Here is a 27,468-nt window from a genome sequence, read left to right on the forward strand (position 1 = left end):
CCAACAACTTGATGAAAATGAAATTACCAAAATCAGTTCCGGGACATGTGGAACAATTTAAGCATGACAAAGCCACAAGAATTAGCCATACAAGATGAAGGAATTTGGAAAACTTATTTTGAGAATCTATAAAAAAACATACCACAAAAAGACTTACAAGAGAACCAATTAGAAATTCAAGAAAAATTGTAACATCCTTGAATCAGTCATTAAAATCAACCAAAATCCATTAGATAACCCAATAACCCAACAAGAACTAAATGAAAAGCTAAAATCTATAAAATCAAAGAAGGCTTGTGGTCTAGATAACATCAGAAATTAAATGCTGAAAAACAGTACACCGGAGTTGCAAAATGCTGTGCTTAAATTGTTCAACATGGTTTTAACTTCTGGCTGCTTTCCTGATGTCTGGAACCAGGGGCTCATCTCCCCTATCCACAAAAGTGGAGACAAATCAGAACCCAATAATTACAGGGGAGTTTGCATAAACAGCAACTTGGGAAAGGTTTTCTGTAGCATTTTGAATTCAAGAATCCAAACCTTTCTTCAAGAAAAAAATGTAATAAGTAAATGTCAAATTGGCTTTCTCCCTAACCATCGCACTACTGACCATATATACACCTTACACACACTAATTAATAAACACGTCCACCAAAAAAAAAGAGGGCAAAATCTTTGCTTGCTTTATTGACTTTAAAAAAGCATTTGATTCTATTTGGCACGAAGGGCTATTCTACAAAATTCTCCAAAGTGGGCTTGGTGGTAAGGTGTATGACTTAATAAAATGTATGTACACAGAAAAGAAGTGTGCAATAAAAATCCAAAACCAAAGAACAGAATTATTTTCACAACGTCGAGTTGTGAGACAAGGCTGCAGTTTGAGTCCAAATCTTTTCAACATTTATATCAATGAATTAGCAGACATGTTGGACCATTATCCAGCCCCAGGACTCACACTATTTGACACAGAGGTCAAATACCTGCTATATGCTGATGATTTCGTACTTCTATCACCAACCAAAGAAGGTCTTCAACAGAACCTTAACATTCTAGAGCAATATGGCCCTAATTGGGCCCTGGCAGTAAATACAATTTAAAAAACGAAAATCATGAAAATCATTTTCCCCCCACAAAACAGATGTCAGAAACACAAATATAAATTCACCCTGAACACCACCATAATTGAATACACAAAAAATAATCTTGATATGTTCCAAATCATTTAATAAAAGATATAACTGATCAACAGAAGTTGAATGAATTATGGTCATTGTTGTGGGAGGTTATGGTAATTTGAACATTAAAATGTGATTACAATATAAAAAATGATTATAAAAAAAAGGACGAACAACATCCAAATTTCAAAGTGTGAATAGGATAACTGTCATTGGCCAATCAATGAGGATGACAAACAAGTAATTTTAATATTTAACAGGGTTTTTTTACGTATTTTACACAGTTATCATCCATTTCTAATTCTCCCCCTTATCCCTCCAAATTCACCCTCCAAATTACTCTTTAGCTGTCTACTGGAGTGAGACTTTTTTACTACTTCATTTCAGTGGAGGCTGGAGAACGGGCTCATTGTAATGGCTGGAATGGAATTAATGGAACAGTATCAAACACATCAAACCTATGGAAACCACATATTTGACTCTGTTCTATTCATTCCATTTCAGTCATTACATTTACATTACATTTACATTTTAGTCATTTAGCAGACTACTTACAGTAGTGAATACATACATTTCATTTCATGCATTTAAAAAAAAAACATGTTTTTATTTTTTTTGTACTGGCCCCCCGTGGGAATCGAACCCACAACCCTGGCGTTGCACACACCATGCTGGCGTTGCAAACACTGTGCTCTACCAACTGAGCCACAGGGAAGGCTGAGTCCTCCTATAGCTCCTCCCACCAGCCTCCGCTACTTCACTCGGGCTCACAAGTGGCGGAGCGGTCTAAGGCACTGCATCTCAGTGCTAGAGGCATCACTACAGACACTCTGGTTCGATTCCAGGCTGTATCCCAACTGGCTGTGATTGGGAGTCCCATAGGGCGGCGTCCGAGTTTGGCCGGTGTAGGCCGTCATTGTAAATAAGAATTTGTTCTTAACTGACTTGCTTCGTTAAATAAAAATATATATATATGATTATTAGCCCTAAGTACTAGGCTTTATCTCAATGTATCTTTCCTTGATTCCTTGCATCCTCCCGTATTGGAGGTCCCTCTCCATGGTCCTTCTCCTCCAATGTGTTTTGAGAAGGCGAGGTGACAGAATGAGAGGAATCGAGGATAGGTGGAATGAGTTCTACGTCTGTCGGTTGCTGCTCTCTAGGACGCTCCCCGTCTACACAGACAAACCAACACAGGACACAGTCAGTGATGGGTCTCAGGCACGGCAGGTAGTGGACAACATAACTAAACCCCCCCGTCCAAGCAGGTTTGTGGTGTTGTATTATCCAGTAGAGGAACTCAGGAACATAGAGTATCATAAAAGTAAACATGGCCACTGCTAATACCTGACATTTATCTTTAGTGGGGTTCGATGTTGGCAAGGGTTTGAGGGCTCTCACACATGCTGCAGCTGCTAAGATCAAAGCAACCACGCCAAAGAAAGTATTCCAACCATAGAAATGTAAGTCATTAATATAAACCACATTTACAATAATTGTAAAGCCAATGTAGACGGGACACGCTAAAAGGTACACGAAGAACAATGCGATGAAAGTGAAAAGAAAGTTTTGATAAATCTTGTCCAGAGCAACCAGCAGGTGAAAAAGCAGGCCGCAGAATTTTGACACTGAAAACAGTATGTATACTGTAGTGCACCACCAACTAGCATGCCAACAGGGAACCCCGGTTAGCACAGTTTCCACAACGAAAGGGGAAGCGATCAGCTGCAGAGTGTCAGTGATAAGGAGGGACACGAGAAAGGGTGAGACATGTTTTCTGTCCCAGCGCTTACGATAGAAGGACAGGATAATCCAACCAAGGACAGGGAGGATTGGGAAATACCAAGGAGAAGAAGCACTGACGCTACAATGTCCTCTGATTCAGGGCGGTATTGGTCATCGTCAGAGAGGTAATAGTCATCGTCAGGTTGGTAAACGTAATCATCTGTGTCGTTTTCCATGGTGTGATGGTGTTTGGTCACCGTTGTTTCTTTAACACCAGTCTCCTAGGTGACAAGGGAAAAGAGGATGGTTAAAGATTTAACAGGGCTTGGGAAACCTTTGTATTGACGCCATACAAGTAGCCTGTGGTTTTTTTCTAAATCTAAAATAGTTTAAAATTGTAAATGTAAAGCTACTAGATTGAGAATACATTTAGATACTACCTGATACGTTTTCAAAATGCTACATAAGGCAAAATCATTTGTTTGAAATATACTGCATGATGTGAAATTGAAAAGTAATTGATTTGTCACTTGATTTGACATATTACCCAAATCTTCATACACTGTGCTACAAGTGGGGGTCTATCAATTCAAAAGCTTATTATCAAGTAGCCTATGTATAAAAATGTGTGATGATCAATCATAAACAGTGAATGGAAGTGATGTGTTTGTAGCATTAAAATAACAATTGTCTCATTTGTGAATTTTATTGAAAGTATTTTAGAACATTTATATTATTCTATTTCTTTTCACATTGTAAAAATGTGATTTTTTTTCCCTTATTTTTGGATTGTACTTTGACTACTGTCCGAATACCCATACTTTCGTCCTAAATAGTAGTCAGTATGTGTAAAAATTGAAGTTTAATAGTATGTGACATTTCAAAACCCGAGTTTACTTTACACATCATTTTGGCTTTGACAACAACTGATCAATTAGATAAGGGGATGCACTACAGAAAACAAATAGCGGGAAACAACGCAATCTCGCATGATGCATTCTCAGTATGCGAAAATAGAATGTTTTATAGTATGTGAAATTTCTAAAATTGAGTATGGTTTAAATGGCAGAATGTAAAACACATTTAGTCTCTTCATCTAGTAGAATTCGATGCACACTTTTCCACAACGCATTTTAAGTGAGTGATGGGCTAGGCCCTATTTCTCTTCAAGTAGAAAACAACAAAACTTGGCTACTTTTAAAAAAAAAATTAAAAATTTTTTTTATTGAATATCTGAAACATATAATATACTTGCTGTGAAGCCGCTCAACAACTACATCATACCAGTCATCCAACAGATTCCCATTCAGAGTGACACACAGAAGCATCCAGGGTCAATGCCCTGCTCAAGGGCACATTGACAGATCTCCCCCCAGGTCAAAAAACGTTCCCAAATAGCTGTCCCTCAACCATTCAAGACCCCTCCCACATCCCCCCCAAGAAGAAAATAAATAAAAACAAAATAAAAAAATACAATGAATTCCATTCCCCACCCCCAAGAACCCCCCAATGCACCAACAACCAAGAGAATGAACTAAAGAGAAAAAAGGAAAAGACAGAAGAAAACAGCAAACAACAATGAAAAAAATATATATGAAAAAAGGACATCAAGGACAACTAAAATCATAACAGCAATGCCAACTGTATATGTTTGTGTGCATGTCTGGCACTATTACATGTATGTGTGTGTTCTTGTATGTTTTTATTTGAATGAGAGTGTGTGTATATGCATGTGTACAAACACCTGCACGACATCAGGCTCAGGCAAACCGGCATTAGCTGTAAAAACACTGCCACTTAGTGTCATTCAAACATACTTTTTATTATGTTTTATTTTTACTTTATTTTTTTATTTTATCTTTGACCATCATTCTATCTCCCGCACCGCAACTCCACTCCCACTTGTCTCCAATTCCACATCCCAACCCTCAGCTTCCCTCAGCCCATCCCACCTATCTATGCTGGCCATGCTCTTTGGATTTCTACGCAACATATCTTTCAACTATGCTGTGATGTTTAACGTACAATTTCAATCTATCTAATTGAATAGAATCCACAGATGCCGCGTTGAAGATAAATACTTTTACTAAAGGTACTAGTATATTAGTAATTGACTGACCCGGTCTCTCCAGATCTCCTAACAGTACTATTTCTAGGGTCCATTTTAGATCAACGCTATGCATTTTCAGCCATTCCTGAACCTGAGACCAAAAACAGGCTACCTGAGGGCAATACCAAAATAAATGGTCTATTGATTCTGTATCCTCACAACAAAATCTGCAGAGCTTCGAACACTAGTCTACTTAATTGGGAAGATGCTAAATAGCGTAGTAGGTTTTGCTTTTATTTATTTTATTTTGGGGGGGGATTTCTGTTTTCTTGTTGAAAAGTGTTTCTTGTTCTATTGGCCTTTGTCAGAGGTCTTAGACTAAATACTAAACCATCTTCTGATTTGTGAATCTGTCAGCACCGGGGACTCTGGATGTGGCTGCGTAATTGATGCCTTAGCAGTCATTCTGATCTCATTCCCAATTATCAGTGGTTTAGTTTGTTATGTTGCTGTCCAGCAGTTTTGAATTTGTGATGCACCCGACTATCCACGCTTTTCTGTGCAATAGCCTTTTGATTTGAAAAGTTTTGGTGTGTGTTCTAGGCTATTAATTTAATATACATATACAGTTGAAGTCGGAGGTTTACATACACCTTAGCCAAATACATTTAAACTCAGTTTTTCACATATCAGGCCGCACTTGGCCCTGCCCGCACTTGGCCCTGCCCCACCTACTCAGCTAGTCAGGAGTCACTTCTACGTTGCGGCCGTGGCATACTGCATACTTTTTACTAAAAGGTATGTGCTAAATAGTATGCAGTTTAAATATGTAGTACGCTGGAATGGGTATTCGGAAGGGACACTTTCTTACATTTCACAAACTCATCACGTTCATGTAATATGATTTTGTTCTTGATTGACAGTGAAAAGGTGAGAAACCTTTTTTCTGTTCTACACGTGTTTTGTTTGCTTGCTATTTGCAGTGTTTTAGTCAAGTCACTAAGTCTTGTGACCGAGTCCCAAGTCCCCTGTGCTCCAGTCCGTGTCGAGTCACGACTCCCTATGGCTGAAGTCTGAGTCAAGTCCAAGTCCGAGTCACAAGTCCCATCAATATATAATAGGTTTTATTATGCAGTTGTTTTAGTCACCACCAGATGGCAGTATACCGCCACTCACTCATTTTAATCCCAACTCATTTACTGTTTATCACTACCTCACAATTTCTACTCAATACCTGTTTCATTACTTATTTACTACATAAATGAATGTTATGCCAGGCGCTCAGCTACCGCCCATTGATTTGTGTAGGTTTTTATTGCAGAGTGAAAACTAAAGGCAGAATTGTCAGAACCTGCCCACTAATATTTCTGAGTTTAATTTTAAATTGCATAAAAAGTATTTTGCTAAGAAAAATTCCAGATTGCATCTTATTTTTGGATTGAATACATTACATTTTCATTGATTTACATTATATTGATAGAAGTTTTACAAAGTGTACATTTACTTTTAACTCATCTGTCTGCATATTTCAAGACATGGCATATGAGGGTGCAATAAGATACCCAATGAGTTGGATGATATTTTCTCATCAATTCTTTTTTTTAAAACATATACTTAACTAGAAATCAACCAATCCTGCATCAACAACACAATGGAAAGGCAAAGTGGTTTATAATCTAAATCTAAAGTGCGTGGGCGACGGAGAGAAACAAAATGGTGCAGTTTGAGGCCATGTGGAGGAGAGTGACGCGACTCAGGAGATGGGGGTGTGAACAGGTGGGTCTGGCCAGGGGTGATGTTACGGATGTTTGTGTGTGTCTGTATGTTGTCGATGGTATGTGTATGTTTGTTATTGTAAAAAAAAAAAAGGAACATAAAATCAAACTAAAAAAGGATTGTATTAACATATCTTAAAGAATAATAATACAGAACGCCTTCAAATTGAGTTTAGTGTTTTTAGGCCTACCTTAATTCTTCAACTTTATGCAGTCGACAGTGGAGCGTGGTCTCTCACCCAGTGTATGGAAAGCTGACGATACCAAAGGCTCTGGCTGTTTAACTGCGGAAGTTAATTATTTGTAACAGTGTCATTTACAAGAAATGGGGAGCTGGACACTTTCACTTTCATCAGCCTCTCTCCCTCAGTGTAATTTAAATCTCTTTTAAAGGCCATGTTTCAATTTAAACTCACCCCGCAAACAATAAAGAGTAGTGCATACAAAGTATGTATCAATCTGATATCACTTTTTTTTATCTGACATTGTAAATTGGAGATATAATCGATTATACACTGCCGGGCTGGAGTGTGTGCAAGAGGTTTCAAGAGGGGGGACACTGAAATAGAGTGAATTCTTCAAAGCATCCTCAGCACCTCCTTTATCATGTAATTTACCAACAGGAACATTTCAGTAGGCAGCTCTGGCGAGCTCTCATTGGCTATCAAAACTTGTCGTTGACACATCTCACACTACAAGAGCGTTGCAGTTTTGTGAGGATAAAATCAAACCTGTTTGAAAATATCGGGACATCTGGGAGTGTTCAAAGACGAGATCCGTAGCCCTCTGATTGCGTCTTTGGCCCGCTAACATTAAACGACCGTCGGCGATGGCCGCGAGCACTGAGTAGCCTCGCGGCCATGGGGATTTTGTCTCAGATTTGGTACCTCATGGCATGAACAATATTTGTCACTTTTTGCAATGTAAAAATTCGATCAAAGTCCCCCCCCAGCCCGGGCGTTATATTCTAAGAGTTGATTCGGGTTGGGTCGGCCCGGGCTTATAGTTTGCGTAACTTTATAACCTATGTTTGAGACCAACGCGTGGCCATGGCTGTGTGTGAGTAGCGCGCCTTTATCTCTCACAGAACCAGAATGAGATTCACGTTCTATGATCTCTCTCTCCCGCGCTCTGCTCTGATATTCATGAGCCTGCAACTCATCTCTCCAGCGTTGCACTTCACCGTTTATTTATTTACAGAATCATAGCCGCGCGAAGGGTTCTGGAGGAGCTGCAGCGCCCTGGTTAATTTCATTGTTTACTGCGTGTGCAGAGTGTGGCGCTTCCCATTGCTGCGCGCACCAAGGCCTACTAATATTATGCTTTTCACAGTAGCCTAGACAGTCCAAGCGCATATACAAGTCACGAGAAGGCGAGTCCGATTCATCAATGGTCGAGAAAGCGAATCCAAGTCTGAGTCACCAATGCTTCCGTCCAAGTCCACTCACAAGTCATGAAAATCGGGACTGGAGTGGGCTCGACAATACTGGCTATTTGTAAGATTAAAATACAAAATGTCCCATTTGTGAGTAAAATTTTAAATTCCCTAAAAAAATTCTAAATAAAAATTCCAAATGGTATCTTATTTTGGGATTTAATACATTACATTTTAATTTACTTACATTACATTTATATCAAAACTATAACGAGTAATCACCCAAGCAACATGATTGTATTAAGATGATGTTACATAATTATGCAGAAATGGAGTTTGATGTTTTAGGCCTACCTTAATACTTCAACTTTTTGCAGTCAATAGTTGAGTGAAATTGGGATACTTTCACTTTCACTTAGAAGGCATTGCGCACTTCTCTGGTCATGGCTAGAAGGGATCCAGCTTTTGCCAAATCAACGCCCCTGATTTCACTTTTGGTGGCAGGTTAGGATAATTTATGCAGCAGGTTAGGGTAATTAACATAGCAGGTTATGAGAATTAGGTTAGGAAAAGGTTTAGGGTTATCTAAAATGCTAAACATTTCAACTTTTTGTTCATTTGACAAAAGCTGGATCCCTTCTAGCCATCATCCTCAGTGCACTATCAATATCTCTTAAAGGCACAGTGTGTACTCAAGTGTGGACCCTAATCTCTTTTTAGGTGCACTAATTTTCATGGTTTCATTACACAATCATGGTGTTTTGAGACCTATTTTTACAGTGTAGCCTCAACCACAACCCGAACCCTAAATGTAGCCATAACCCTAACTTCATGTCCACATCCCGTCATAACCATCTCCATAACCCTGACCCATAACTCTAACCCTAACCCTGTAGTCAATCACATTCAAATAGACCACAGAGAGAAGCACAAGCACACCTTCCTGTTGTGGGATGGAACGGAGTTCCCCTTGCTTGTTGATTCCGCTCTCTAGATCTGCTACTTCCTGTTCCAGCTCCTTGATGAGCCAATCAGCTTGTTTCTCCACAGCTCTCTGTTTTTCCTGGATCTCACCGACGACATCAGCCTGGCTCCTCTCAATGGAGCGCAACAGCGCAGTGAAGACCTGCTCACTTTCCTCTGTCTTTCTGTGAACTAGCCTGTGGAATGAAGTGAACTAGATTCAGACAAATGAATGTGCTCTAAAATATTACCTATAGTGAATCTGTGTCACAGGTGTTACTTTTTTAAATTATATTTGATATACAAACTATAACAAGTAGTCACCCAAGCAACAGGATTGTATTGACATGTTGATACATAATAATGCAGAAATTGCCTTGAAAAGGAGTTTAGTGTTTTAGGCCTTCCTTAATTATTCAACTTTTTGCAGTAGACAACGACACCAAAAGGTCTGGCTGTTTATCTGCACAAATTCTTTATTTGTAACAGTGTCATTTATGTATTTTTAAAATGGAGGAGATGGACACTTTCACTTAGTCATCATACACTTTTCCCTCAGGGCAATACAAATATATCTTGAAGGCACAGTGTGTGCTCAAGTGTGGGCCATACTGAAATTAAGTTTATTCGTGATTGATAGTGTAAATTAAAGAAACCTTCTGAGATTTCATCTATTTTATACGTGTTTTGTTTGCAATTTGTAATATTATATACAAAATTTCTCATTTGTGAGCTTTATTTCAATTCCATAAAAAGTATTTTGCTCAAATTACAGTGGGGGTCTAAAAATTAAAATGCTTATTATCAAGTAGCCTACGCATAAAAATGTGTAATGATCAATCATAAACAAATCAATTCAAAGTTTATTTGTCACGTGCGCCGAATACAACAGGTGTAGACCTTACAGTGAAATGCTTACTTACAGGCTCTAACCAATAGTGCAAAAAAAGGTATTAGGTGAACAATAGGTAGGTAAAGAAATAAAACAACAGTAAAATGACAGGCTATATACAGTAGCGAGGCTATAAAAGTAGCGAGGCTACATACAGACACCGGTTAGTCAGGCTGATTGAGGTAGTATGTACATGTAGATATGGTTAAAGTGACTATGCATATATGATGAACAGAGAGTAGCAGTGGCGTAAAAGAGGGGTTGGGAGTGATGGGAGTGATGTGTTTGTAGCATTAAAATAACAATTGTCTCATTTGTTAGTTTTTCTTGAAGACTTTTAGAAGGTTTATATTATAAAAAAAATAAAAAACGGGGGGGGGGGGGGGGGGGGGGGATCAATTGTACATTGATTACTGGCAGTGTCCTAATACCCATACTTACAGTTGAAATCGGAAGTTTACATACACCTTAGCCAAATACATTTAATAGTAGAGTAGAGAATAATAGTAGAGAGAATTATTTATTTCAGCTTTTATTTCTTTCATCACATTCCCAATGGGTCAGAAGTGTACATACACTCAATTAGTATTTGGTAGCATTGCCTATAAATTGTTTCACTTGGGTCAAACGTTTCGGGTAGCCTTCCACAAGCTTCCCACAATAAGTTGGGTGAATTTTGGCTCAGTCTTCCTGACAGAGCTGGCGCAACTGAGTCAGGTTTGTAGGCCTCCTTGCTCGCACACGCTTTTTCAGTTCTGCCCACACATTTTCTATGGGATTGAGGTCAGGGCTTTTTGATGGCCACTCCAATACCTTGACTTTGTTGTCCTTAAGCCATTTTGCCACAACTTTGGAAGTATGCTTGGGGTCATTGTCCATTTGGAAGACCCATTTGCGATCAAGCTTTAACTTCCTGACTGATGTCTTGAGATGTTGCTTCAATATATCCACATAACTTTTCTCCCTCATGATGCCATCTATTTTGTGAAGGGCACCAGTCCCTCCTGCAGCAAAGCACCCCCACAACATGATGCTGCCACCCCCCTGATTCACGTTTGGGATGGTGTTCTTCGGCTTGCAAGCCTCCCCCTTTTTCCTCCAAACATAACAATGGTCATTATGGCCAAACAGTTCTATTTTTGTTTCATCAGACCAGAAGACATTTCCCCAAAAAGTATGATCTTTGTCCTCATGTGCAGTTGCAAACCATAGTCTGTCTTTTTTATGCAGTTTTGAAGCAGTGGCTTCTTCCTTGCTGAGCGGCCTTTCAGGTTATGTCGATATAGGACTCATTTTATTGTGGATATAGATACTTTTGTACCGGTTTACTCCAGCATCTTCACAAGGGTCCTTTGCTGTTGTTCTGGGATTGATTTGCACTTTTTGCAAGTACGTTCATCTCTAGGAGACAGAACGCGTCTCCTTCCTGAGCGGTATGACAGCTGCGTGGTCCCATGGTGTTTATACTTGCGTACTATTGTTTGTACAGATGAACGTGGTACCTTCAGGCGTTTGGAAAGTGCTCCCAAGGATGAACCAGACTTGTGGAGGTCTACAATTTTCTGAGGTCTTGGCTGATTTCTTTAGATTTTCCCATGATGTCAAGCAAAGAGGCACTGAGTTTGAAGGTGGGCCTTGAAATACATCCACAGGTACACCTCCAATTGACTCAAATGATGTCTCCTTAAAATGAGCACAAATATTGCATCGTATTCTACATCTTTGAAAACAGAAGTCTTTATTTTATTTTTTAAACTGGATTTCTGGTTTGTCATTGAAAAGTGTTTCTTGTTCTATTGGCCTTAATCAGAGTTCTTAAACTAAATACTAAACCATCTTCTGATTTGTGAATGTGTCAGCACCGGGGTCTCTGGATGTGGCTGCGTTATTGATGTCATGTTAATCAGGCCTTTTGATTTGAACTTATGGATTGTTTTAGTTTTGTAGGCTAGGCTACCTATTTAATTACTTTGTTTATGGATAAAGCCTTAGCAGTCATTCTGATCTCGTTCCCAATGATCAGTGCTTTACTTTATTATGTTGCTGTCTAGCGGTTCTGAATGTCATGCACCCGACTCTCCAAATGTTTCTGTGCATTAGCCTTTTGATTTGAACATTTGAAAAGTTTAGGTATGTGTGCTACTTTATTTAATGCACTGTATATATGTTAAAGCACTTTGGTTTCACTCATAAATATGTTGAAATGGAACCAAATGATCTATTTCTGTCTTCAGTCCTGTTTAAATAGGATAGATGGGCTATGGCAGGGGTGTCAAACTCATTCCATGAAGGGCCTAGTCAGTGTCTGCAGCTTTTTGGTTTTTCCTTTCAATTAATCCCTAGACAACCATATGTAGGGAGTTCCTTACTAATTAGTGACCTTAATTCATCAATCAAGTACAAAGGAGGAGCGAAAACTGACAAACACTTGGTCCTCTGTGGAATGGGTTTCCCACGTGGGCTACGGTATTGGTCAAATGTGATAGTCTGCCTATAATCAGCCTGAGTAGGCCTAAAACTCCATTCCTATTCAGAGTTTAGAGAATCTAATCAAATTGAAAATGAGCTATTATCATGCTAGTTATTGCGATGCTGAATTTGGAAAAATCCAATCACACTTGGCCCTGCCCCGCCTCACCTACTCAGCCAGTGAGGAGCTGCTACTGCATTGTGGCCATGGCATGTCGCATAATTTTTACTAAAAGGTACGTGTTAAATAGTATGTGATGAGTATGTACCGGTAGTATGAAGTTTAAATATGTAGTACGCTAGTATGGGTATTCGGACACAGACACTTTTCTGTCAATTTCACTAACTTATCACGCTAATGTTACATGATTTTGTTCATAATTGATAGTGAAAATTAAAGAAACCTTCAGGATTATTTCTGTTTTATTCGTGTTTGTTTGTTTGCTATTTGCAGTGTTGTAGTCGACTCACTTAACCTTGTGGTCGAGTCCGTGTCGAGTCCCTATGGCTGAAGTCTGAGTCAAGTCCATGTCTGAGTCACGAGTCCATCAATTTATAATAGGTTTTATTACGCAGTTGTTTTTGGTCGCCATCAAATGGCAGTATACCACCACTCACTCATTAGAAAACTAATTTACTGTTTATCTCTACCTCAGAATTTCTACTCAATACCTGTGTTTCAATACTTATTTACTACATAAATGAATGGTAAGTCAGGTGCTCAGCTACCGCCCATTGATATTGGTGTAGGTTTTTATTGCAGAATGAAAACTAAAGGGAGAATTATCAGAACCTGCCCACTCCTATTTCTGAGTTTAACTTTCAATTCCATAAAAAGTATTTTGCAAACAAAAGTTCCAGATTGTATCTTATTTTTGGATTGAATACATTACATTTTCATTGATTATCATTATATTGATAGAAGTATTACAAAGGGTAAATGTACTTTTAACCCGTCTGTCTGCATATTTCAAGACATGGCATATGAGGATGCAGTGAGATGAGTTGGACGATACTTTTCTCATCAATCATCTTAAAAAAACATATACTTAACTGGAAATCAACCAATCCTGAATCAACAACACAAAGGAAAGCCAAACGCTTTATTGTGTAAATGTTGAAAGTGTGTGGTGGACGGAGAGAAACATAATGGTGCAGTTGAGGCCATGTGGAGGAGAGTGACGCGACTCAGGAGATGGGGGTGTGAACAGGTGGGTCTGGGCAGGGGTGATGTTATGGATGTTTGTGTGTGTGTGTATGTTGTCGATGGTATGTGTATGTTTGTTATTGTAAAAAAACAAAACGGACAATAAATTACATTTTACAAAAAAGGATTGTATTAACATATTGTTACATAATAATACAGAAATTGCCTTTAAATTGAGTTTAGCGTTTTTAGGCCTACCTTAATTCTTCAACTTTATGCAGTCGACAGTGGAGCGTGGTCTCTCACCCAGTGTATGGAAAGCTGACGATACCAAAGGCTCTGGCTGTTTAACTGCGGAAGTGAATTATTTGTAACAGTGTCATTTACAAGAAATGGGGAGCTGGACACTTTCACTTTCATCAGCACCTCTCCCTCAGTGTAATATACTGCCCTACCAAGCAAAAAGGCAGTAACTGCTCATTTGGTCGAAAATGTGTTAATGTCATTTTTGCTACATTAAATACATGCTTAATCATGTGGACAAGTATTCTGCCTCTATTGTATTGTGTTTTGGAGAAAATGGGGGTCATGTTAGCAGTGACCGCACTATAATGAGTAGTGCATATACACTATGTATTAATCTGATATGACACTCTTTTTCAATCCGACGTTGTAAATTGGAGATATAAAAATGATATACTGCTGGGCTGGAGAGTGTGCAGTGTGTCTCAAGAGGGTGGATATTAAAATAAAGTCTTCAAAGCCTTCTCTAAGATCCTCCTTTATCACGCAATTTACCAACAGGAACATTTCAGTAGGCAGGACAATAGACAGGTCTCCACATTACATGACACAAATGTCATCCTCTGTGTCTATACATTAACGAATATCGTTTTCCAACTTGCAAAGAAAAAAAATGTGCTCTTTCAAAGAAAGTGTATGTGTGTGTTTAAAGAAAAAGTAACAGACGAGAAAGGTGGTTATTTAGTGAGGGAGAGAAAGAAAGAGGGGGATATGGTGAGGTACTTTTCTAGCCTCACAGACAGGCAGGCAGACAGACAGACATACAGACTGCCTTTCCACAAAGGTATGTTCTATCTGGGATGCTCTAGGACATACTGCATACTGAAATGTTCCTGTTGGTAAATTACGTGATAAAGGAGGTGCTCAGGATGCTTTGAAGAATTCACTTTATTTCAATCTCCCCACATTTGATACCACACTGCACACTCTCCAGCCCAGGAGTATATAATCGATTATATGTCCAATTTACAATGTTGGATTGAAAAAGTGTCACGGTTGTCGTTGGTAAAGGACCAAAACGCAGCAGGGAAATGTATACTCATCTTTTTTATTATAAGGAAAGAAGGCAAACCCAAAATAAACACGTATACAAAAAGAAACACACCGACAATAAACAGTCCTGTAAGGCTCGACGCTATACACGGAACAATCTCCCACAAATGACAAACACAAACACACCCTAATATATGGGACTCTCAATCAAAGGCAAATTAACAACACCTGCCTTCAACTGAGAGTCCCAACCCCAATTAACCAAACATAGAAACAGACTCACTAGACTAAACATAGAATACATGAATATCAAACAGTGCCCAAACACCCCGGAATACTTAAATCAAATGCCCCTTCAACAAACACACCACCCCGAACCACATAAAACGAATACCCTCTGCCACGTCCTGACCAAACTACAATGACAATTAAACCTTATACTGGCCAGGACGTGACAGTACCCCCCCCCCCCCCCCCCCCCTAAAGGTGCTAACCCCGGAAGCACCTTAAGAAAAACAAAAACCCCAAACAACAACAAAATTCCCCTAAACTAAAGGGAGGGAAGGGAGGGTGGCTGCCGTCACCGACGGCACTTGTGCTACACCCCCCCTCCCCAACCCACCTATGCAGGTGGTGGTTCAGGCTCCGGCCTATTGTCCTCCAGAGTGCTGACCGACCCGATCAGCCTCGGACCGTAGGCAGACTCCCCCTGCTCCGGATCATGGGCAGACCTCCACCTCTCCACCCTGTATGCAGACTCAGCAATTAAACAGTTAATCTCTTTAAGTTCTGAATTGTCAGGCTTACTGAGTTCAAGGTTGCTGCTAGACTCCCTTGGGTTTTGGTCATCGGCAGACTCTGGGCAGATGGGCCGCTCTGGCGGCTCCGGGCAGTCTGGCCGCTCGGGCGGCTCCTGACTGACGGGCGGCTCGGGCGACTCCTGACTGACGGGCGGCTCGGGCGACTCCTGACTGACGGGCGGCTCGGGCGACTCCTGACTGACGGGCGGCTCGGGCGACTCCTGACTGACGGGCGGCTCGGGCGACTCCTGACTGACGGGCGGCTCGGGCGACTCCTGACTGACGGGCGGCTCGGGCGACTCCTGACTGACGGGCGGCTCGGGTGACTCCTGACTGACGGGCGGCTCGGGCGACTCCTGACTGACGGGCGGCTCGGGCGACTCTTGACTGACGGGCGGCTCGGGCGACTCTTGACTGACGGGCGGCTCGGGCGACTCTTGACTGGGATGACGCACTTGAAGCCTGGAGCGTCGGTGCTGGTACTGGACGTACCAGACTGGGAACACGCACCTCCAGGCTAGTGCGGGGAGCAAGAACAGGACGAGTCGGATTGGGCTGACGCACTTGAAGCCTGGTGCGTGGTGCTGGTACTGGACGTGCCAGACTGGGAACACGCACCTTCGGGCTAGTGCAGGGAGCTGGCCTGGGGCTCCATTCTTGCCCCGCAAAACTGCCCTTGTGCCCCCCCAAAAGAAATATATTGGGGCTGCCTCTCGAGTTTCCTAAACTCCTCCATAGCCCTGGAAACGCTCAACCTTATTTCTGTCCATGTCCATCCTTCCCCATAGTCCATATACTGAGCGTGCCGCTCCTCTCTCCGCTGCTTGGTCTTGGTTTGGTGGGAGATTCTGTCACGGTTGTCGTTGGTAAAGGACCAAAATGCAGCAGGGAAATGTATACTCATCTTCTTTATTATAAGGAAAGAAGGCAAACCCAAAATAAACACGTATACAAAAAGAAACACACCGACAATAAACAGTCCTGTAAGGCTCGACGCTATACACGGAACAATCTCCCACAAATGACAAACACACCCTAATATATGGGACTCTCAATCAAAGGCAAATAGACAACACCTGCCTTCAACTGAGAGTCCCAACCCCAATTAACCAAACATAGAAACAGACTCACTAGACTAAACATAGAATACATGAATATCAAACAGTGCCCAAACATCCCGGAATACTTAAATCAAATGCCCCTTCAACAAACACACCACCCCGAACCACATAAAACGAATACCCTCTGCCACGTCCTGACCAAACAACAATGACAATTAACCCTTATACTGGCCAGGACGTGACAAAAAGAGTATCAGATTGATACATAATGTATATGCACTACTCATTATTGTTTGGGGGCGGGGTTTAAAGTGAAACATGGCCTTTAAGAGATATTTATATTTCACTGAGGGAGAAGTGCTGATGACTTCCAAGTAAAAGTGTCCAGATAATTAATTTGTGCAGATAAACAACGAGAGCCATTGGTATCGTCTGCTTTCCATATACTGCGTGAGCGACTATTCTCCACTGTCGTCAGAAAAAAAAGTTCAAGAATTAAGGTAGGAACACTCCATGTCAAGACAATTTCAGCATTATTATGTAACATGTTAATACAATCCTGTTGGTTAGGTTATTACAATGTTACTGACTGTAAATCACTCTGGATTAGTGTCTGCTAGCTAAAAGACTAAAATGTAAATGTACTACAAAGGAAAAATAGTTAACGCAATGTAAATTGACACTTAACATTATTAGTGTGTGTGTGTGTGTGTGTTTGTGTGTAGATATGGCATCTCTCAGCATGACAAAAGACCAGTTGCGCTGTTCCATGTGCCTGGATATCTTCGTCCACCCTGTCTCCACTCCATGTGGAAAAAACTTCTGCAAATGTATGCCATGTTTTATGGAACTTTCTATGGATCCCAACTTCGTATTATGTCTCATACAGTAAATTGTATGTATTTTTTGTCTGCCACTGATTTACATAGGGTATGGTGGTCCCAGCGCGCACGACCCACGTGGAGTTCCAGGTCTCCGGCAGCCTCTGGAACTGCCGGTCTGCGGCCAACAAGGCAGAGTTCATCTCAGCCTATGCTACCCTCCAGTCCCTCGACTTCTTGGCGATGACGGAAACATGGATTACCACAGAAAACACTGCTACTCCTACTGCTCTCTCCTCATCTGACCACGTGTTCTCGCATACCCCGAGAGCATCTGGTCAGCGGGGTGGTGGCACTGGAATCCTCATCTCTCCCAAGTGGACATTCTCTCTTTCTCCCCTGACCCATCTGTCTATCTCCTCCTTTGAATTCCATGCTGTCACAGTCACTAGCCCATTCAAGCTTAACATCCTTATCATTTATCGCCCTCCAGGTTCCCTTGGAGAGATGATCAATGAGCTTGACGCCTTGATAAGTTCCTTTCCTGAGGATGGCTCACCCCTCACAGTTCTGGGTGACTTTAACCTCCCTACGTCCACCTTTGACTAATTCCTCTCTGCCTCCTTCTTTCCACTCCTCTCCTCTTTTGACCTCACCCTCTCACCGTCCCCCCTACTCACAAGGCAGGCAATACGCTTGACCTCATCTTTACTAGATGCTGTTCTTCTACTAATCTCACTGCAACTCTCCGACCACTACCTTGTATCCTTTTCCCTCTCGCTCTCCTCCAACACTACTCACTCTGTCCCTACTCAGATAGGTTGCGACGGCGCAATACTTCGCTCTCTCTCTCCCGCTACTCTCTCCTCTTCCATCCTATCATCTCTTCCCTCTGCTCAATCCTTCTCCAAACTATCTCCTGATTCTGCCTCCTCAACCCTCCTCTCCTCACTTTCTGCATCCTTTGACTCTAAGTTCCCTATCCTCCCTGCCGGCTCGGTCCTTCCCTCCTGCTCCGTGGCTTGACGACTCATTGTGAGCTCACAGAACAGGGCTCCGGGCAGCCGAGCGGAAATGGAGGAAAACTAGCCTCCCTGCAGACCTGGCATCTTTTCACTCCCTCCTCTCTACATTTTCTTCCTCTATTTCTGCTGCTAAAGCCACTTTCTACCACTCTAAATTCCAAGCATCTGCCTCTAACCCTAGGAAGCTCTTTGCCACCTTCTCCTCCCTCCTGAATCTCCCCCCCCCCCGCCCCCTCCTCCCTCTCTGCGGATGACTTCGTCAACCATTTTGAAAAGAAGGTTGACGACATCCGATCCTCGTTTGTTAAGTGAAACGACACCGCTGGTCCTGCTCACATTTCCCTACCCTATGCTTTGACCTCTTTCTCCGCTCTCTCTCCAGATGAAATCTTGCGACTTGTGACGGCCGGCCGCCCAACAACCTGCCCGCTTGACCCTATCCCCTCCTCTCTTCTCCAGACTATTTCCGGAGACCTTCTCCCTTACCTCACCTCACTCATCAACTCATCCTTGACCGCTGGCTACGTCCCTTCCGTCTACGTCCCTTCTGTCTTCAAGAGAGCGAGAGTTGCACCCCTTCTCAAAAAACCTCCACTCGATCCCTCCGATGTCAACAACTACAGACCAGTATCCCTTCTTTCTTTTCTCTCCAAAACTCTTGAGCGTGCTGTCCTTGGCCAGCTCTCTTGCCATCTCTCTCAGAATGACCTTCTTGATCCAAATCAGTCAGGTTTCAAGACTGGTCATTCAACTGAGACTGCTCTTCTCTGTGTCACGGAGGCTCTCCGCACTGCTAAAGCTAACTCTCTCTCCTCTACTCTCATTCTTCTAGACCTATCTGGTGCCTTTGATACTGTGAACCATCACATCCTCCTCTCCACTCTCTCCGAGTTGGGCATCTCCAGCGCGGCTAACTCTTGGATTGCGTCCTACCTGACAGGTCGCTCCTACCAGGTGGCGTGGCGAGAATCTGTCTCCGCACCACGTGCTCTCACCACAGGTGTCCCCCAGGGCTCAGTTCTAGGCCCTCTCCTATTCTCGCTATACACCAAGTCACTTGGCTCTGTCATATCCTCACATGGTCTCTCCTATCATTGCTACGCAGACGACACACAATGAATCTTCTCCTTTCCCCCTTCTGATAACCAGGTGGCGAATCGCATCTCTGCATGTCTGGCAGACATATCAGTGTGGATGACGGATCACCACCTCAAGCTGAACCTCGGCAAGACGGAGCTGCTCTTCCTCCCGGGGAAGGACTGCCCGTTCCATGATCTCGCCTTCACGGTTGACAACTCCATTGTGTCCTCCTCCCAGAGTGCTAAGAGCCTTGGCGTGACCCTGGACAACACCCTGTCGTTCTCCGCTAACATCAAGGCGGTGACCCGATCCTGTAGGTTCATGCTCTACAACATTCGCAGAGTGCGACCCTGCCTTACACAGGAAGCAGCGCAGGTCCTAATCCAGGCACTTGTCATCTCCCATCTGGATTACTGCAACTCGCTCTTGGCTGGGCTCCCTGCCTGTGCCATTAAACCCCTACAACTCATCCAGAACGCCGCAGCCCGTCTGGTGTTCAACCTTCCCAAGTTCTCTCACGTCACCCCGCTTCTCCGCACACTCCACTGGCTTCCAGTTGAAGCTCGCATCTGCTACAAGACCATGGTGCTTGCCTACGGAGCTGTGAGGGGAACTGCACCTCCGTACCTTCAGGCTCTGATCAGGCCCTACACCCAAACAAGGGCACTGCGTTCATCCACCTCTGGCCTGCTGGCCCCCTACCTCTGCGGAAGCACAGTTCCCACTCAGCCCAGTCAAAACTGTTCGCTGCTCTGGCACCCCAATGGTGGAACAAGCTCCCTCATGACGCCAGGACAGCGGAGTCAATCACCACCTTCCGGAGACACCTGAAACCCCACCTCTTTAAGGAATACCTGGGATAGGATAAAGTAATCCTTCTAACCCACCCCCACCCCTAACCCCCCTCCCCCCCCAAAAATAAAAAATATAAAGATATAGATGTACGGAGCTGTGAAGGGAACGGCACCGGTAAAGTGGTTGTTCCACTGGATATCATAAGGTGAATGCACCAATTTGTAAGTCGCTCTGGATAAGAGCGTCTGCTAAATGACGTAAATGTATTTATTCCTCCCTGAGGGACAATTTCTATCTATCTATCAAACGCTTGTATCTATGACTACTGGGATATCAGGGACTCCATCTGCATTAGTGTAAGGTGACGTTCAAGAAACGTCCTGACCTCCACATCTACACGTTTGTTAACGAGATAATCAACCAGTTCAATTCGGCATAAAAGGACATTTCGCCACACACCATTTTGCCATTGAGAGAGGTACGTGGTGTGGGACAGCTGAGTAAAATTGTAAAGCCAGGAGTTTTTGTTCTTGATCATGTGACCTGACTAGGAAAAACCCCAGGCATTGTTTAGAGCTCATAGCTAGGGCCCAGGGTTTTACCTGGTATGGTCAATTAAACAATTGTTAATTTCCCAGATATACATAACATCAGTGGTGTAGTGCTATTTGTTTTAGGTGTGGGAGTGCAACAATTTTTTTCAATTACATCATCATTTCTCAATCAAAGTTTGTACAGACAGATGTAGACTATTGAATATCATTGTAGAATATGCATAAAATACCATCCCTCCATTACAAAGTCTACATATTCCCACATATATTGTCTCAAGAAATCTTTATATCTTTAATACCCTCAAATACCAAGTTAGGCATACCTATTTCAAAATAGGACATCATTCCTGTCAATCATGAATGATAGTTATTCAGGTTTAACATGTCCAAACTACAAACTGCATCTAAATGCCAGTCATTTGATCTCAACACTGTAAAAAAAAGAAGCCAACTTGCAAAACGTTGGAACAACAATCATTGGAAATTAAACTGGACAAAGAAATGTGAAAAAGTTGAGTTCAACTGTTAAAAGTAGTTGGCCCACCAATTTCTATTAGTGTTCTGGATTAATAGTTTTATGTGCACGCCCAAATTTCACTACAGAGGGAGGGTTTTCAACCCATTTGCGCATGCTCATTGGGATCGTTGAACACATTATTATTGTTGCCCTTCTCCTCTGAAACGGGGTTTCCTAATAATTTATTCAGGGGCTTCAAGCTCTACAAAGCAGTGTTGCCATGTTCGCGGTTTTCAAAAAAAATTGGGCTTCTTTGAAAACAATGTCGCCGGTGAAAATGTATTTGTCGCCGGTTGCAGATTTATGGGCTACTTCTATGTTGCACAGCGGCCGCCATGGCTTTCCTTTCACTGTGACCTGCTGCTGACTGTTAGCCAGTGAGGCAGGCTGTTGCTGAGTGAGTGGTGGGGAGGGCCGGAGGGGTGTGTGGCTGAGTCACGTGAGCAAGGGGCGAGAGCAGCACGCGCACACGTTGTGACAACTTTTTAACGGTTGTAAGTAGGCTATTTAGTTTGTCATACGGCGTCACGTATTTCCAACCCATTTTCCAGAAAACATATTAATACGCTATAATTGATGCATATCAATAAATAATGGAGACAAAGCACTCGAAAATGACTTTGGGGGCACTAGAGCGCATTACATAAATTAGTTAGGAGGTGGTTTACACTGCATTCTAATGTTTACTGCTTACATTTACATTACATTTTAGTCAGTTAGCAGACGCTCTTATCCAGAGCGACTTACAGTAGTGAATGCATACATTTCATTCATTTTTTTCATACTGGTCCCCCGTGGGAATCGAACCCACAACCCTGGCGTTGCAAACACCATGCTCTACCAACTGAGCCACACATTTAGTGCACTACTTGTGACCAGGGCCCATAGGGTGCCATCTGGGACATTACCTGAGAGTTAACCCTGAGCTGACTGTGTCCACCCATTTTGCTTAAAGAAAACGGTATCAAGCGAAGTGCTTTATGCATTCTCCGTTCTTTTGTCTCGGTGGCTGCCCGAGTGGAAATTTGAAATGGAAGTTATGGAACTCCCTGGCGTGGTTCTTTTTATGGGGAAAGTCCTCAATGAAACTGACAGGCTAAATGTGAAGATGCCTATTAATCTATATGCCATTGTAGGCTACCGTTTAATACAATAAATATGTTGAAATGACGATATCACTGGAGTCATTGCAAATCAATTTGTGCCACTTGTTGGCAAATAAATGTAATAAATATACTATAACTTCAGTTTATTGTTGTTATAGCCTTGTGTTATTATGCAATTATTAATGGACATGTTTAGTTAATTAAATTGGAAATGATCAAAGCTCTATCGCAATTGCTGATCAGTTAGAACACATTAGATTGAATCGTAACAGTAGTCGGGTTAGGCAGGGAAAACACATTTTTTAAATAAACACTGGCTGTTTTTGACAAGCATATTCATTTACATATTATTAATATTTAATTCCGTGATAAAAATTATGCCCCCATCCTCAGTAGCCTATTCCAGCAGGCTATTGGGAAACACAAGAATTTACCTCTTAATCGCCTCGCTATTCATGTTGAATAAATGAGTCTGTTAATTTGAACTAAGCAAGCTGCTTAGTGGTTCAGTTTGCATCTTGCCTACATCTTGTCCAGGCTACTGTAGACTATTTGAAATGAGATGTAGGCCTATCAGGGGCCATAGGCTACCTGTCTTTATCTAAGCAAACCATGGCAAAATTGAATTACAATCATAAACCCAGAGTTTAGTCTGTAGCCTATGCCTATTGAAATGATAAGTCAATCTCGCAAATGGGCCATTTGTAGCCTTAACATCTGGCTCATAATAACATCACAATTGGCAGAAAATAGACTAACATGAGTTTTTTATGTCAACCCAGGTTTTTCTTGCGCAGAGATTTAGAGATCCTCTGTCCAACTTTCATCACTCAAACCGTCCTGTTGGATGTATCCATAGTTATGCACGTGCACAAAGGAGATTTATTTACAAATATAAACCTGGTTCAAGCCCTGAATGCTGATTGGCTGAAAGCCGTGGTATATCAGACCATATACCACTGCTATGACAAAACATTACTTTTTACTCTTTTAATTACGTTGGTAACCAATTTATAATAGCAATAAAGCACCCCCGGGGTTTGCGGTAATATACCACGTCTAACGGCTGTATCCAGGCACTCCGCATTGTGTCATGGTTAAGAACAGCCCTTAGCCGTGGTATATTGGCCATATACCAAGGGTGAATTCTCTTTTCTCTTGCCACCTATTCGAATTCCTTTATTATGTCCTGTCATAGCTTGGAATAATTATTATTTTGAGGAAACCCTAATTTTGCTTCTAACGTCATTACAAGTTACTATGTGTCACGATTCCTACCGACGGTGGCGCCCCCTCCTGCTCGGGTGGCGCTCGGCGGTCGTCGTCACCGGCCTATTAGCTACCACCGATTCCCTTTTTGTTTTTCCCTTTTTTTATGTTTTCTCACCTGCCCTGAGTTAGTCATTAAGAGGGCTATTTAGTTCAGCTGGCCCGCTCCCTATTGTGCGGGATTGTCTTTCTCTGTGTCGACTGCGTTTTGTTCGACTGTGCTTGTCGAGTGTATTTTCCCTGTTGTTGGGAAACCTTTTATTTTGTGCTTGTGGTTTATTAAAATTACCACACAGTGTTCGCTGCTTCCTGCGCTTCTTTCCGCCACACAACAGACAAGCCGTTACACTATGATATTTCTTCTTAATTGTTTCGATAACGTTATGGGAAAAAGTTTTGTGTAAATATGGCAACTCCTCTCTTGCTTGAAAAAAATGGGTTAGTTTTCAGGCCTTTTGTGCAGGTTTTGGGTGGTCATTGGGCTAGAAATTTTAGCTTGACCTGGCAACCCTGCTACAAACTTGCACCTGCAGCCATTGAAGCACAATTGTTGCATATTTCATATACAGCATTGTAAGTTAAACTTTTTGATTAAAATCATTTGATACTGTTTTTGGACTCTTAATTGTGTTAAATGCAGCAGATAATCGCTGGTTTGGTTTTGCATGTATTATTCAACAAATAACGTTTGCTGTGTCTGGAGTGGGCTGGCTAGTAACGATTAGTAATGGGAAACCGAGGCTTTGAAGGCTTTTTTTGCGCTTTCATCATTTTGTGCAAGAAAACGGTTCATTACGCTGGGCTTCATTCACAATTCACAGTAGTGCCATCTGCTGGTCAGCAATAAATAGCAGACGTTTGTTTTCTTCACTGTTTTCATCTGTACTCTGTGGCACAGCAGTAAGTCGTTGCCTTTGTATAATCAGATGGAATACCAGGTTTGTATCTCACATCATGCTTCCCTTTTTTCCTTCAAGTTTACTATTTTCAAAAACGGAATCTATGGCATTATTTAGGATGCTTAACACAGAAGCTTATACTACACTAAATAAAACTAATTATTTGAACAACAGTACAGAAAGTGTGCTTTCACATAAAACTAAATTCCAAATAGTGTCTTCAACGGGATTCGACCTCATACCCTCAATGCTCCATAGTACCCTACTCAGTGGCGATTTTAGCATGTAAAATCTTGGTGGGACAAAACATTAAAATTTGTGGGATGCATGCCAGCAATGCCACTATAAAACACAACCCTAAACAATACATGCATTGCACTATAACGGTGACAAACGGTGCCCACAAACTGTTAGGACCTACATAAAGCTGTCCCAACAACAGATTCCCAACAGCAGTCCCAACACCTTACCACTGTTACACCTGGCTATCAGTGGTGCCTTTTCTGGCAGCAAAAGAGTTCATTCAGCCTCATTTTCTGCATTTAAAAAAAACATAGCTGATATGGCTGACTTGCTTAAACAAATGTGGTTTCTAATGACAATTGAGTTGTACAAACTATGGCATAAGGGGACGACAAGTGGAGAAGAGGAAATCCATGATTTCGATTAAGACATTCATGAGCGAGCTAGGACGGACATAGTCAATATAACTATTTGTTTGTACAGCAACAGAATTCAGAACATGGGCCGTTCTTACAGTGTTCTCCCTGTACACAAAGTAAGAACTGCAGGATAATTAAAGGGGGAATATAAGCAGACAATGAAAGCTCTTCCAATATTCAATGATTACATTTCTCTAAAATAGGTTATAGGCTACATGTGCACCACCAAGTCAGAACAGTAGGTGAAATTAAGAGGGGAAAATAGACCAAATTATTAGGGTGAGGCACATTGGCTACTAACATCTTACTACACAACATACACTTTGTGTTACTTTCTACCCCTCTTTCTACCCCTCTACCTAAACACATACACAAAACACACCCTGAACCACATAAAACAAACACCCCCTGCCACGTCCTGACCAAACTACAATAACAAATAACCCTATACTGGTCAGGACATGACAGGAATGTTCTAGATCGACATGTACAATAGCGTGTTCTAGTTCCCGCCAATATCCAACAACTTCGCACATCCATTTTGTGGCCTGTGGAATGTTGTCTCACTCGTCTTCAGTGGCTGTGCGAAGTTGCTGGATATTTGCAGGAATTAGTGGGACAACATTCCACAACATTCCTGATCAACTCTATGCAAAGGAAATGTGTGGTGCCGCATGAAGCAAATTGTCATTTTTGTAACTACAACAGAGAAAGGCAAATGTGACCCACCACCTGGATTCGGTCTTATGTAGCAAAATTTGAAATTGGGTTTTTTACATTGTTAAAAAGTAGAGACTCAAAGCTACACATGGTATACACTGCATTTGAGGAACAATGGGAAAGTAATTCTGCTTTGAAAGTTGATGAACTCACTTTTGAGAAAAGGGTCTTTGAATGTTTTGGTACCTACTCGAGAGCTCTCCTTTGTCTTCACCCATTCAGCATTGTTCACACCGTCTTAAGCCAGCCCCACCCATCTCTTTAAGGATTCACATGTGAGGTCATGTGCTAAACAGTGAGTAGTGTAGTAAAGATCAAGACTAAAAGTGGAAGCCTACATTAAGTAAAAATTCCAGGTAAACAGAAAGTGTCCAGATGTACAGATACCTTAATAGAAAATGACTGAAGTAAAAGTAAAAGTCACCCAGTAAAATACCACTTGAGTAAAAGTCTAAAAGTATTTGGTTTAGGACCATGCGGACACCTCAGAGCGGTGGGGTAGGCTGTTTGGAGTGTTTATCCGACTGGATAAAAAAATATCTAATAAATCTATACCTCCCAAGTAATGAATTCTACTTCATAATAAAGTTCTGTTTCAGATATGCAGAGGTGCTTTTCATGAAACACTAACAACACGTCTTCAGTAGCTTTGCTGGATTTTTGCCAACAAACCAGGGGAGGAGTTCCAGGACTGTTGTCTTCCGGTGTGCCACAATGTTGGAGGTCTGAAAAACAATACACAAAAGAAAACAATATGATTTACTTTACATATTTGTGAGTACTTTGTGGCATTTATGATACCTTAAATGCAGAAAAAGCTAAAAGAATGATTTTGATGTGCTCCCTTGAGAGGTTTTATTTAGTGAGGTTGTATTTAGTGAGGTTTTACAGAATATTTGCGCTACGGAGTCTGCATAGGATATATTTATTGATGGACCTGAAAGAGATTGTTAAACTGGTTGTCTCCACTCAATACTGAGAGTCAATATGGTGAATTATTGTCCTGTGTGAACTGATTGTTGATTTTGGGTCTGGTCAAGACTGGGACTACTTGTTTTACTAGCCAATGTTTTACTAGATGTATACTTTGAATGGTTTTATTCAGTACAATGTACAGAATATTTGCACTACAAACTGTTGAAAGAAAAAAAACTCAAGCAAGCAGCTGTTGAAATATTAAGGTAAGTCCTCTCAACATGCATGTCTGAGTGCAGCTGTGAATCCTGGCAATATGAAATCACTAGTTTTTACAATGTAAAAATGTAAGTGTTTTAACAATGAAAAATCCATCA

The 27,468-nt window shown here is 41.7% G+C and overlaps 1 long non-coding RNA gene across 1 annotated transcript; it reads right to left on the bottom strand.

Annotated features, from left to right (window-relative positions):
• Positions 1-659: 659 nt before the first annotated feature.
• Positions 660-26,418, bottom strand: LOC106577944 (uncharacterized). Its single transcript, XR_014381439.1, has 5 exons — positions 26,330-26,418; positions 13,830-13,922; positions 9,040-9,260; positions 6,917-7,009; positions 660-3,181 (listed from the first exon to the last, which is right to left on the bottom strand). It is a non-coding gene; the product is annotated as an uncharacterized LOC106577944 (long non-coding RNA).
• Between the last annotated feature and the right edge of the window lie 1,050 nt (positions 26,419-27,468).

This window comes from Salmo salar, chromosome 18 (genome assembly GCF_965601325.2).
Source record: "Salmo salar chromosome 18, fSalSal1, whole genome shotgun sequence".
In the NCBI taxonomy this organism is placed as follows: Eukaryota; Metazoa; Chordata; class Actinopteri; order Salmoniformes; family Salmonidae; genus Salmo; species Salmo salar.